The sequence below is a fragment of the Prionailurus bengalensis genome, chromosome C1 (assembly GCF_016509475.1).
Source record: "Prionailurus bengalensis isolate Pbe53 chromosome C1, Fcat_Pben_1.1_paternal_pri, whole genome shotgun sequence".
In the NCBI taxonomy this organism is placed as follows: domain Eukaryota; kingdom Metazoa; phylum Chordata; class Mammalia; order Carnivora; family Felidae; genus Prionailurus; species Prionailurus bengalensis.
The window spans coordinates 112,171,957-112,186,520 of record NC_057345.1 but is presented as its reverse complement, the minus strand read 5'-3'; positions in this window follow the sequence as shown (position 1 = coordinate 112,186,520).

The window sequence follows — 14,564 nt, the reverse complement described above, 5'->3', positions numbered from 1 at the left end:
GGGCCTGTGTTTTTCTGTGTGGACAGTTGGGTGGGTTTTGTTGTTGTTGTTGTTTATTCTTTTTTATTTTTTCTTTCTTTTTTTTTAATTATTGCAGTCTTTTCTTGTTTTAAGTTTATTTAGATTTTCTATTTCTTTTTTAGTCAGTTTTGGTGATTTGTATCTTTCCAAAAATTTACCCATTTCTTCTGTTAACTAATTGATTAACATGTAATTGTTCATAATATTTCTCTATAGTCCTTTTTATTTCTGTAGAGTCAGTAATAATATCCCCTATTTCATTTATGATTTTAGTTATTTGAATTTTCTCCTTTTTTTCCCCCTTGGCCAAAATAGGTAGATTTTTCCATTTTGATGATCTTTCTAAAGCACTAACTTTTGGTTGTATTGATTTTTCTCTATTGTTTTCCTGTACCCTGCAGTATTTATGTTCACTCTATCCTTTATCACCTTCCTGTGCTTTCTTTAGGTTTAGTTTTTTCTTTTTCTAGCATCTTAAAGTAGACGTTAGGTTATTGATTTTAGAGAGCTCTTGTTTTTCTAACATAAGTGTTTGCAGCTGTAAATTTCTCCCTCAGCTCTGCTTTAGCTGTATCTCTTAAGTTTGGTATGTTGCATCTTAACTTCATTTATCTCAAAGTATTTTCTAATTTCCCTTGTGATTTCTTCTTAGATCCACTGCGTGTATAGAAGTATATTGTTAATTTCTACACATCTGTGAATTTCTCAACTTTCTTTCAGTTACTGATTTGCAATTGTATACCATTGTGGTGAGAGGATATACTTTGTGTTATTTAAATCTTTAAAAATTTAGGGGCGCCTGGGTGTCTCAGTTGGTTAAGTGGCCGACTTCAGCTCATTTCATGATCTCACGGTTCATGGGTTCGATCCCCGCTTCGGGCTGTGTGCTGACAGCTCGGATCCTGGAGCCTGCTTCGGATTTTGTGTCTCCCTCCCTCTCTGCCACTTCCCTGCTCACACTCTGTCTCTCTCTCTTTCTAAAAAAATAAAGCTTTAAAGCTTTAAAAAAAAACTTTAAAAATTTATTTAGGTTTGTTTAATGGCCTAGCATGTGGTCTATTCTTCAGAATGCCACATGTGTTCTTGAAAAGAATGTATATTCTACTGTTGTCAGATGGAAAGTTCTGTAGATGCCCGTTGTTTGGTTTATAGTGATATTTGTCTTTCATTTGTTGACTTTTTGCATAGTCTTATCTATTTTTGAGTATGGCATATGAATTGTTGAATTGTTCATTTCTCCCTTCAATTTTGTCTTGCTTCATGTATTTAGGGGCTTTACAGTTAGTTACATATATGTTTTTAAGTGTTACATCTTATGAATGAATTGACCTTACCTTCATTATAAAATGTCCCTTCTTAACTCCATTAACATTTTTTAAAATTTATTTTGTCCAGTGAATAGCTACTCCATCTTTCTTATCTTTGCTGTTTTCATCACATATCTTTTTTTCCATTTCTTTACTTTTAATCAATCTGTATTGTTGGATCTAAAGTATGTCTCCTGTAGACAGCATATGTTGAATCTTGTTTTTTGGTTTTTTGGGGTTTTTTTCAATCCAGTCTGACAATCTCTGCCTTCTGATTGGATTGCTTGATCCATTTACATTCAATGTTATCATTGATATGTTTGGAATTATGTCTGCCTTTTTTTGTTTCCTCTATTTCTTATATATTTTTTGTTCCTTCATTTCTCTGCTACTGCCTCCTTTTGTATTAAATAGATACTACCAAGTGTACCATTTCTACTTTCTTGGTGTTTCTTTTACTATATATTTTCCAAGTTTTTTCTCAATGGTTACTCAGGGGATTACAATTAACATCTTAATTTATATCTATCTAGGTCAAATTAATACCAAGTTAGTTTCAATAGTATATAAAATTTTGCTCCTAGAAAGCTCCATTCCCTTCCTTCTGCTTTGTGATTTCATTTTCATACTAATTACATCTTTATACATTTTTGTGATCATTGACACAGATTTCTAATTAGTGCTTTATGCAGTTGTCTTTTAGGTCGGATGATAAAAAAGAGTTACTAAAAATATATATTAAAATGTCTTTCTTACGTGGCTATGTAGTTACTTTACCAGTGCTTTTTATTTCTTCATACAGATTCAAGTTACTGCTGATGTTTTATTTTAGCCTAAAGCAACCCCATTAATATTTCTTGTAAGGCATACTTCCTAGTGACGAATTCTCCCTGTGTTTGTTTATATGGGAATATCTTAATTTCTTCTTCATCTTTGAAAGAAAATTTTGCTGGATATAGAATCTTTGACTTTTTTTTTCTTTCTTAGTTTTGAATATATCATCCCACTGTTTCCTGGTCTCCATTGTTTCTAATGAGAAATAAACTTTGAATCTTATTAAGGATCACTTGTACATAATGAGTCGCTTCTCTCTTATTGCTCTCAAGATTTCCTTTTTTGTCTTTTTCTTTTGACAGTTTGATGATCATGTGTATAGGTGTGGATCTCTTTGAATTCACCATACTTGAAGTTTGTTGACCCCTTGGAAGTTTGTTGAGCACTCATAAATCTAAGTGTGTGTGTGTGTGTGTGTGTGTGTATTATAATTTATTATTTATATATTTTAAGCATTTATTTTGGGAGAGAGAGAGAGCAGAGGAGGGGCAGAGAGAGAGGGAGAGAGAATCCTAAACAGGCTCTGTGATGTTAGCACTGATTCTGACATGGGGCTTGATCCCACAAACTATGTGATCATGACCTGGGCCAAAACCAAGAGTCAGATAACCAATTGAGCCACCCAGGAGCCCCTATACATATTTGATGTAAAATATGAAATTATATTTTCACCAAATTTTGGGGTTTTCATCCAATAGATCTTCAACTATTTTGTCTGCCCCTTTTTCTCTCTTCTTTCCTTCTGAGACTCCCATTATGCATATGTTGGTATGTTTGATGGTACCCAAAGGTTCTTTCTGTTTCTCAGACTGGATAATCTCAGTTAAGTTGTCCTCAAATTCATTGACTTTTTTCTTCTCTGCTCAAGTATGGTGTTGAGCACTTCTGGTGAAGATTTCATTTTAGTTATTGTACTTTTCTTTTTTTATGTTTATTTTATTTTTGAGAGAGAGAGAGAGACAGAGTGTGAGTGGGGGAGAGGTAGAGAGAGAAGGAGACAAAGAATCTGAAGCAGGGTCTAGGCTGAGCCATCCGCACAGAGCCCGATGTGGGGCTCAAAGTCAGGAACTGCGAGATCATGACCTGAGCTGAAATCACACACTTAACCGACTGAGCCACTCAGACACTCCTTTTGTTGCACCTTTCTTCCTTTTTAAAAAATGTTTATATATTTTGGGGAGACAAAGAGAGACAGAGCATGAGCAGGGGAGGGGCAGAGAGAGGGGGACACAGAATCTGAAGCAGGCTCCAGGCTCTGAGCCATCAGCACAGAGCCCGACGTGGGGCTCGAATTCACGGACCGCGAGATCGTGACCGGGCTGAAGTCGGACGCTTAACCGACTGCGCCACCCAGGCGCCCCACTATGAAAGTGCACTTTTCAACTGCAGAATTTATATATGTGTGTGTGTGTGTGTGTGTGTGTATGGGTGGCCATGTCGTATTAAAATGAAATATGAGGATGATGATGGCACTACAAATATAGGACACCAATAAAGAGATGGAAATTATATATTAGTAATATATATGTTTTCTTTCAGTATGATATGGTGTTTTTAGTTCTTTGAACGTATTTAAAATAGCTAATTTAAAGTTTTGACTAGTAAGTCCAATATCTGGGCGTCCTCAGGGACAGTTTTTATAATTTGTTTTTTTGTTTTTGTTTTTATTTTTTCCTGTGACTGGGTCATGCTTTCTTATTTCTTTCCATGTCTCACAAATTTTTTGTTGAAAACTGAACACTTCAGGGGCGCCTGGGTGGCTCAGTCGGTTAAGTGTCCAACTTTCGCTTGGGTCATGATCTCACAGCTTGTGAGTTCGAGTCCCACATCAGGCTCTGTGTTGATAGCTCAGAGCCTGGAGCCTTCTTCAGATTCTGTGTCTCCCTCTCTCTGCCCCTACCCTGCTTGTGCTCTCTGTCTCTCATAAATGAATAAATGTTAAAAAAAAAAAAAAAAGAAAACTGAACACTTCAAATAATATTCTATGGCAACTCTGAAAATCAGATTCTCCCTCTCTCCAGAGTTTATTTTTCCTGTTTGTTATGCTTGGTTTTTGTTTTGTTTTAGTGCCTTTTTTGAACCAATTCTGGAGAGTAGGTATTCTTTGTCTTATATGGCCAATGAAGTTTCTGTCTAGTTAGTCTAGTGATCAGTTAATGGTTGCAGAGAACTCTCCCTAAAGACCTGGAACCAATGAGTCTCACAGCCTTTGCTGAGGAGCTTTGTGTGTGCTGGGAATGCCTTCAAAACTCAGTTTACAACTCTTCTTTTACTTCCTGATTGCAGAGCCTCAAGATCAGCCAGAAGTGAGGGCTTAGAGCCTTTTCAGGTCTTTCTGGAGGGTGCATACAGCCCTCAGCATGCTTACAGCCCTACTCATGAGCATGGCCTTCTAGATTCCCAGGAACATTTTAGAGCTTTTCAATATCCTATGGAGATTGCATTCCCCAGCTTTTCCTCTTAAGCTTATTGATTAGTCTGTTATTTGACCCAGCTGTTATCAATTGCCTGTAATTATTTTTAACAAATGCTCCCTGGGAAAAGGCTTTTCACACTGTGTGTGCTCAGAGTGGTCACAGTCAAGTCAAATACAGACAGCCTAGTAAATAGGGTCTTCCAAGAAACCACCAGCAGGGCAAATCATGACAGTTTTCTGGTAACGGGGCTTTGGAAGTGCTCCAAGCCAGTTCTGCTCCATTCGGTGGCCTCCAGGCTGCTGATTTTCACACCAAATGCAGGTGTTATTTTTCAAGGCCCTCATGTGGGGGGTGGGGAGGGAATAGGACATAGGACAGAATAAAATGCCACTACACTTACCATTCTTGCCAAGACTCAGGCATTTGTTTTAATAAATGCTCCCCAAATTTCTGCAAGCTTGTAGTTCCAGGGTTCTAAAAAAAAAAACTGATTCTGACCATTTTTGCCAATTTTCTCATTGCTTTTATAGAGAGAAATGTCAGAGGTCTTTACTCCATTTTTACCAACATTCACTTCATATTTTGCATTCAACTCCACAATATAGCCAAGTGTTTTTTCCAAGTGTTTTAATAAAACAGAATTTGATTTTAAATTATTTAACATGAAATGAAACCAACTCTCTAAAAAGATACACTGAGTAGTCTATTCTGGGACTTCACACCCACCAGCATACTGCTAACAAGTATCGCTCATTATAACATTCTAATTATGTGTGGTCTGCTGTACCAGACTGTAACCTCCCTGCTGCAGAACCAAGTAGCCTTCATTTCTGTCAACCATTCCTACCAGAAAACTTGAAATAAGGCGATTATAAATGTGGATCCAAAATTAATAGTCCGTGTTGTTATTTATCTGAATGTCCCAACATTGGACAGGATAACCCAATAACCCCTGGGGAGAATGCCCAGATGACCCGAACAGACTTAGTTCAGTACTTACCTCAAGCTCTGACATAAACCTTGGTCATTCCCAAACTGTATGTTCTCTGCCATGGGCTCTAAAAGGTTTCCTGGTGGGAATCACTGTCTTGAAATTCTAGGTTAGAAGCCTCTGATGCCACCAAAAGAGAGACATTTCTTTCAAAGTGAATAAAATCAAGTAGTATATATAGTGTTATATATTGTTATCTATAATTACAGCATATATAGTATATATAAATTACATATATACGTATAATACTCAACAGCATATATACATACAGAATTCGTTTACCAGTCATTTCAAATGCATGACTAAAGTACCACAATTTCTTGGCCACTGTAGTGGACATCTGATATTTGGGGATACCCAGCCAGGGGAGTAGTCTTCTTATCTGTCTGGTGGAAGCCAGGCTTTGCCTCCCACTGTGTGGCTGAAGGAGGCCAGGCCTTCTCCCTCCTCCCTCCCTGGTAGCCAGGGAAGGTTACGCGACGCAGGCTCAGCTGACTGGGTGTGTCTGCCAGGGTCACTGAGCCAGCGACACCATCCATTCCAGTAGAGGAGCTGAGGACCCAGGGAGGGTGGCACCATCCCCAGATGGCTTCTGGGACAAAGCCTGGGTGGTGACCAGGCCACCCTAACAGTCTTGTACATTTTCTTAACAATTAAGAACCAAGAACCCACTGGTCCTGAATCTAAGCAGTAGCATTTCGATCTCTGGAGAAGATGGGCTCATGACTCATTTCAGTTTATAAACTCCTATGTACACAGGTATCCTCTGGATCCCAGAAGCTTTTCCAGGACCCCAAATGCTGGTGTCATCAGTCTCTGCAGGTCATTATTCCTTCTGACCCTCTCCCACAGCTTCCCCACTGACTTGTAAGTCAACCTCGTCGAGGCCTCAAAGACACAACTACACTTGTGCACATGTGATAGTCGTGCTGCTAAGGTGGCAGTATGCGGGGGGCAGGGAGCTCGGGGGAACCATGCTGTTTTCCTGCATGCATTAAGAAGCATCTCCCTAAGGGCTGGGCATGGCACTCCCCAAAGTGGAAAGGAGCCGATGATGGGAAAATGAGCTCATTCATGGTCCCGCCCCCACTGCCCACTGGGGTCTAGGTCAGGGGCAGGTCAGCCCAGCCAGCAATGGGGAGGGAGGCCAGGAGCTGTGAGTCCCTCAAGGCCTTGCTGGGAACTTGGAGCAGCTCCCAAGGGCTTCTTCTGTGGGTGGAGGTCAGAAGGCCTTGGTCTCTGGAGAGGGAGGTGAGGCACGGAGGCTGGGAGAGCTCCGGTCACCAAGATTTCAGGTAAAGGGCACTGCCTCTGTGTAGTTAGCATCTGTGTTTCCTGACAGCGGCTTTCCTGTTTCATGCGCATCTTTGGCCTTACCACAAAGTACCGTCCCCCCACTCACATAATCATGCCTGATTATGCAGATCGCCAATGAAGACACGCGTTGCCAACATATTATGTAACTGCTTCTCCAGCTACTACTGTGACTGATTCCAAACACACAACAAACTCTGCCAGGAAGGCCAGGAGCTGCCACACCAGCCTCCAACGCCCATGAGAGCTGTGTTAGCACAAGCACGTCTAGGCAGTAGGGCCCAAGCTAGGAGGCCTTGGGAAGGGAGGGGTAGCACAGTCACAATGACACATTCTAGAAATCTTATACGAAACCCCAAAATAGAAGAACAGGAAAAAACAGCAAGGCCCTCAAACATAGTTCATGATTTAATATAATGTTCTTTATAAGTTCAATATTGACATATCTACCTACTGTGCTGCTAAGGGGGTTGGGCCTAGAATGGAGCTGCCAGGGGACTTGGTTCAGCCAGGCCTAGATCCTGACCACAGGCCCTGTGGGATGATTAAGGTGGGTTGCTTTAAGTTGCCAGGGCGTTATTTTTTTTTTAAACAACGCAATTGTTTTTTAACATTTATTTATATTTGAGAGAAAGAGACAGAGTGTGAGCAGGGAAGGGGCAGAGGGAGAGAGGGAGACAGAGAATCCGAAGCAGGCTCCAGGCTCCACACTGTCTGCACAGAGCCCAATGTGGGGCTCGAACTCACAAACTGAGAGATCATGACCTGAGCAGAAGTCGGACACTTAACCAACTGAGCCACCCAGGCACCCCCAAGCTGCTAAGTTTTGACTTAATTTGTAATGCACCAATAGATGGCTAATACAGAGGTACTCTCTATTATGACCATCTTGCAAAAGAAAATTTTTTTTAATTCTTTCCGCTGTCAAATTAATATATACTCTGTAAGACAATTTTAGGAGGAAAGACAAATTAAAATCACCACATTTGTCACCATGCAACTGCCATCATATTAATCATTTGATTCTATTTCTTTCTTTTTTCTACTTAGAAGGTATTTTGCCTAGTTGCCAACATTCAGTATATTTCACTTAACACTTTGGGGTTTTAACATTCATCTCTATTAATTTTATTCTAAACGCATGTATGAGGTGTCCTGGATCTGAGACAGATTTCTTATGATCTTACAGTAAATAAGAAGCCTGGGGCCCCTCCTGGCTCTAGCCAGGCGACATGAAGAGAGCCAGATGGAAGAACCCCAAAGAGCAGACAATATTCTTTGGCCGAGGGATGGAGAATGATGTATTCGAGGCCCTCTTCTCCTAGAAGAAGCAGAACACCCTTGCTCCTTAGACTGTATGTCAGGGATACTGGATCCTTACTCTTACTTTCTGGAGTGTAAATACAGCTGAACTTTACACAAAGCCGGAGTTAAGGATGCTCACCCCCACACCATTAACAATTACCATATAACTTTTGACTTCCCCAAAATTTAACTACTAACAGCCTATGGTCGACTGGAAGCCTTATGAATAACATAAACAGTTGATTACTACCTACGTTGCATGTCAGAGGTGTTACACACTGTATACAACATATACTAAATATACAGTAAATACACTATATGCATTATATAGTAAACAAAATAAGCTACAGAATAGATGTTATTAAGAAAATCATATGGGGGAGGCACCTGGGCAGCTCAGTCGGTTAAGCGTCCGACTTCAGCTCAGGCCATGATCTCACAGTCTGTGAGTTTGAGCCCTGCATCGGGCTCTGTGCTGACAGCTCAGAGCCTGGAGCCTACTTTGGATTCTGTGTCTCCCTCTCTCTCTGCCCCTCCTCCACTCGCACTCTGTGCCTCTCTCTCAAAAGTAAATAAACATTTAAAAAAATTAAAAAAGAAAAGAAAATCATATGGAAGAGAAAATATGTTTATAGAACTGTACTGTAGTTCTGGGGAGAAAAATCCACATATTAGTGGATCTACACAGTTCCCACCAGTATTGTTCAAGGGCCAACTGCTTACCCCTCTAGGATAGGTAACTGAGAGTTATGTCCAAGCCCCAGGCCTCACTCCAGGCTGAAGTGTAAACACATACCCCCAGCTTAGGTAAACCTCTCTAGTGTTCTCTCACTACCTTCACACTAAATTAACTTCTAAAACTTGCTTTTAGCCCAGTATTATGGACTGACTGCTTGCCTACCCCCAAAATTCCTGTGTTAACCTCCTAACTCACAATGTGATGATATTTAGAGATGGGACCTTGGGAAGGTTGTTAGAGCTGGATGAGCTCATTGAGGTGGGGCCCCATGATGGCATTAGTGCCTGTGGAAGAAGAGACACCAGCAAGTTCGCTTCTGTGCTGTGAGGACACAGCAAGATGGCGGCCGTCTGCAAGAAGGGAGGGAGCCCTCACCAGAGACCGGATCAGCCAGCAGCTGGATCTCAGACTCCTAGCCTCCAGAACTGTGAGAAGTACATTTCTGTTGTTTAAATCACCCAGCCTGTGGTATTCCGTTACGGCAGCCTGAGCCAACTAAGACAACCAAATTCCAAGTTTCAGCAAAATTTGTCTAGAAAGCCTGCAGAAACACAAAAATGTTTCCTCTACATTCCACAATGTTATAAAATAATACTACTTCTCTTATAAGCCTACAGTGCTGTTGAGAAACTTGGTCCTCAAGATTTCATACACTTATCTGGTATTGATCACAGAGAGACAAACATAATCAATGAAAGGGTTAACCAAATTTCAACTACAGTTCTGGCTTAATAATCTATATATGTAAACTCCACAGAAACATACTGGTTTCTTTTTTTTTTTTCCAACTGCATAACCACCCTTGGGGTACATATCTCTGGTTTCCACCTGGATCTCAAAATATCTTCCCTGGTTTCCTTACTGAATAATCAATATTAAAGAATAAACAAACAAATTAACAAAACCAGGCTCTCCCCCTGGCTGTACATTAGAACCACCTGGGAAGGTTTTTAGACATGCAACCCTGAGTTGCTTTCTGGAGGGCATAAGACACTTGCAAAACAAGAGGAGCACCTGGGTGGCTCAGTCTTTTGAGCATCCAACTTTGGCTCAGACCTCGAACTCATAGTTCACAAGTTCAAGCCCCACATCAGGCTCACTGCCGTCAGCACAGAGTCCGCTTTGGATCCTCTGTCCCCCTCTCTCTGCCCCTGCCCCATTTGCACTCTCTCTCTCAAAAATAAATAAACATTTAAAATATTTTTTTAAAAAGACACTTGCAAAAAAATAAATTATAAGCACCACCAGGAACCAGAATAGCCTTGCTCTCACTGACCCCTCCTGCCTCCTCACAGCCACAGAAATGTGCACAGGAGGGATGTTCACACAGAGAAGTGGTCGAGCCTACGGGGATCCAGGCCTTAAGCCCTGTGGCTGGACAGAGGGTGCCCAGGGCTGGAGAGTAAGGAGGCTGCCCCAAGGTGGGACGTGGGCACAAAATTAGTATCACTCCCAATTGGGAACAGTAGTGACTTGCTAAGAGTCCCTTGGGAAGGAGCAGGGCCAAAGAGAGGTCTCCTGGACATTCAGGAGATGCTCTCAGAGTAAGAAGAGCAGACAGACCCCCCAGTGGAAAGCAGGAGGGCAGAGCTGCACAAACAGTGCCTTGCCCAGTGTGGCTCCAAAACTCTGTAGCAGAACCAAGGCATCGGCCCAGGGGCCCCATCCCTTCCTGGTTCAAGAACCCATTCCCCTGTGATTCTGATAGCACCCCAGCCCCTCCAGTGCTTCTGAGAGCCCACCTCTCCCCTTACCACTTTCAACCCATTCTTCAGGAAGGCCCTGGAAACCACCTGACAATGTCCAAGCCTGCATGGTCCAAGGTCAAGGTGTTCTGTCTTGATTGCTTTCAGCAGAAGCAAAGGAAAGGAAGACATGCCTGTGGGTTTCTGCCCCTTATAGTTGGGTTGCCTTTCTGCTGTTGGTCTGATGGTCCTGTGGCTAGTTCTCTTGTTGCAGGATTTCCAAATACTTTAAATATTTTAAAAATACCAATTCCCCAGGCACTGCCCCAAACCAACCAGTCTCCAGGGGGTATCTCTCAGGCTTTGGGCATTAATGACACATACCCTATGACAAGTACTTTCACAGACTCTATTTCCTGAATTTGCATCCCAGAGACGCCAAGCATTCAGCCAGCAAACATTTATGAACTTCTGCTGGGTGCCCAGCCCCCACGGAAACCTGGAGCCATGCTAAGAGAAATTGAGGGAACATACCCATCACTGGCTTGAAGATGCTTCCATTTACAGGTGTTCAGAGTATAGTTCAGGCAGGCTAGAAATCCTATGAGACCTTTATAGGTGTGCATGAGGTCAGAATTATTTTCATAATAATAATATTGGAGTGTAACCTGCCTCTTTCATGTTATCGGCACTTGCACTGGCGGTCACACACATTGGTGGGTAAAGATGCTGAGGCTTTGCACAACTCGGGCAACAGCTCCAAATCATAGTCTTTTGCTTCTCCACCACGCACACTCACAAATTTTTATGAGTGCCCATTCTCCTTGAGATTTCCCTTGAGGAAGCAGTAAAATATATTCATTGCATTAAATTCTAGTTGGCACAGAACATTTATTGCATGCCCAAGTGTGGCAGTTGTCGCAAAGAAATCACCTGCACTGCAAGTCGATCTGGCCACTTTTGTTTTTGTTTTCGGTTTGTTTGGGTTTTTTTGGGGTTTTTTTTTTTTTTGCGTAGAATACCATTTTTACTTGAGAGAATGAAATCTCACAATGATTATTTGGACTTGGGTATTTGACAGACATTTCTTGGAAAATGAACAAAGTGAGCCTGTCATTTCGACGGAAACCATGACGGTGTTTGTTGGCAACAATAAAATTTGAGCATTCAGGCAAAAATTAGAATCTTGTGAAAACTGTACCTGCCATCCTAGGCTTGACAAGCCTCCAGATATTTGGAGTCTTTTCTGACATTGGTGGTCTTGTTAGCAAATTTGATTTGTGATACTCTGTGATGAAGAGGAGAGTCAGAAGCGGGAAAACACTGGGTAACTCTGTGAATCTTCCTAAGGACCCGTGCACGACAGCACACGTCAGGGGAAAAGACATTGTTCAAAAGGCAAGTTAGACCAGTGGCTTCAGGACAAACAGGATGAATGGTTTCAGATTCCATGTGGAAGTTAACTTTTAAGAAGCCACCACATGTCACATTTCAGTGCAGTAACAAAGAAGCCAATCTCCAAGTACCTGAAAGGCTATGAAAGAAAATCCACCCCCTACTCCAGCGGCATATTTTCCCCAACACTTCAACCAGCATAACCTCCAACAATGTATTGCCGGCAGAGGCAGGAAGGTCCAACTGTTTTCCATTAAGCCAGATAGTTTATGTGTGTTTATGTTTATTTATTTATTTTGAGAGAGAAAGAGCACAAGCAGGGGAGGGGCAGAGAGGAGAGACAGAATCCCAAGCAGGCTCCACACCAGCAGCACAGAGCCCCATGTGGGGCTCGAACTCAAGAACCACGACATCATCCCCTGAGCAGAGATCACGAGCCGGGGGCTTAACCGACTGAGCCACCCAGGCACCCCAGATATTAAACCAGATATTAACTGTAAAAAATGGCACTAAATTTATTTTGGAGACATGTGGTTATTTTTCATAAAAAAAAATATGCTTTTTATGTTTGTATGCAATGGCTTTATTTTTTTTAATGAATTAATAAATATTTAAAACGTTCTCAGGTTTGAAGAGGTAAAATATCGATAGATATAGTCCACACAAACAAAAGCTCCTTGGGGTCCTGAGTCATTTTGAACATTGAAAAGGAAGCCGAGGGGCGCCTGGGTGGCTCAGGTCATGATCTCGCGGTCCATGAGTTCTAGCCCCGCGTTGGGCTCTGTGCTGACAGCTCAGAGCCTGGAACCTGCTTCAGATTCTGTGTCTCCCTCTCTCTGACCCTCCCCTGTTCATGATCTGTCTCTCCCTGTCTCAAAAATAAGTAAACGTTATTAAAAAAAATTTTTTTTAAAGAAAAGAAAAGGAAGCCGAGACCAAAAAGTTTGAGACCTGCAGCTTTAATGCAAACCAAACTCCATTAGGCTAGATGTGAAGCCCAGCTGTGCCCTCATGGAAGTCCTGACGTGTGACAGGCACTTTGCTCATTCGCTCAAGGGCTCAGGTGTTGGGTGCCAACCTTGTGCCAAGCATGGTGCCGATGGCTGCACATGCATTCACGAGCAGACACCGTGCAGGGCTCCAAGGCAGGGAAATCGTTTGGAAGGGCTTAAAGTGGAAAAGCAGGGGCAGCTCTGCAGAGCAGACAGGGCCTAGGAAATTGGAGGCTAAAGACTCCCACATAGATGGGTAGAATGTTCATTCAATTGTCATGTTGCTGGAAAAGCCAAAGAGGGAGGGAATTATTTGTATTAATCTGACTCCTCTTCTGATGAGGTTTTTCCTAGACGAGATGAGGCTAGCAGTCATGTACACTTTAGTAAGACATACTGAGATCACCTATTACTTTTCCTCCCTGAGACCAGCTGCACTGGCTGAGTGAGACTTCTGCTGCCGGGGCACCTGCAAAGAAGGGGTAGATCAAACGAAAGCCTGCAGCCTCTGAGCAAGGAGCAGAGGTGACAGATGGCAGAGGGCACATTTTGAAGCAGCTGAGGATACTAAGGGCCAGAGAATAAAAGTACTCAATGAAAAGATTACGTTTTCTAGTTATTTTTTATTTTAATTTCTAATATCCTAAATATCTATAAATATGATCAACATGAGCTAAAGCTCTTTAGGACTTTTAGCACTTTCAAGAGTTTAACGAGCTCCGAAGACCAAACAGTGGGAGAAACCACTCCCCCGTGGCGGTGGCCGGGCATCCCTAGGTCTCACTTTGGCGCCATGATTACCCACCAGCTTCACATCCAGCATCTGAAGCAGGAGGTCGGCTGTTCCCACAGAAGGAGTGGTCGGTCCTCCATTGGCCCTGAAGTTCCATCACTGTTGGGTCCGCCAACACACGGACACAGGAAAGTTTGTGCGCAAGCTCCCTGCTGGTGTGTCCATCCCACGAGGAAGGCAAAAGGGAACAGCAGCGTGTTTCCAAAGAAGCTAGGGATGGGCTGCAAAGAGAAGGGGAGACACCAGCTGCTCTGCGTCCCCAGGGAGATTTCTTAGATAAAAGACCCCAGACACAGCCCTGCCCTCAGAACACGGGTGCCTCTGCTGAAATAGCACACACCAAGAGACGTGGCCTCTGTCCAGACATGGCATCTGCCAGGAGAACAGCGGGTGGAGAGCAGACCACCAAAGGCAGGACGGGACATCAAAGCACATGGACCATGTACCCCAGGGCACTGAGAGCCCAGCGAGCCCAGGCCCCTGCTGCCTGTGCGTGCTGGGGAACAGACATCACCTAGGCCCCTTCCCACCTCTGTGGTGTGGGACCTTTGCCAAATATCAATGCCCAATTAGTCTGGATTGATTCCTGGCTGAGTATATCTATGTACATATTTATTTTAAGAACAGTTTGAATGTGTGTCCTCCTTCCCTGATCTGCCTTCAAATGTCAAGAGGCCTGAAAACCAAGCTTGATCTCATGGCGTGCAATCAAGACAGACTGCCCAGGACAGGTTGAAGGGTGTGGACAGAAACTCAGAGATCCTTCCAGAG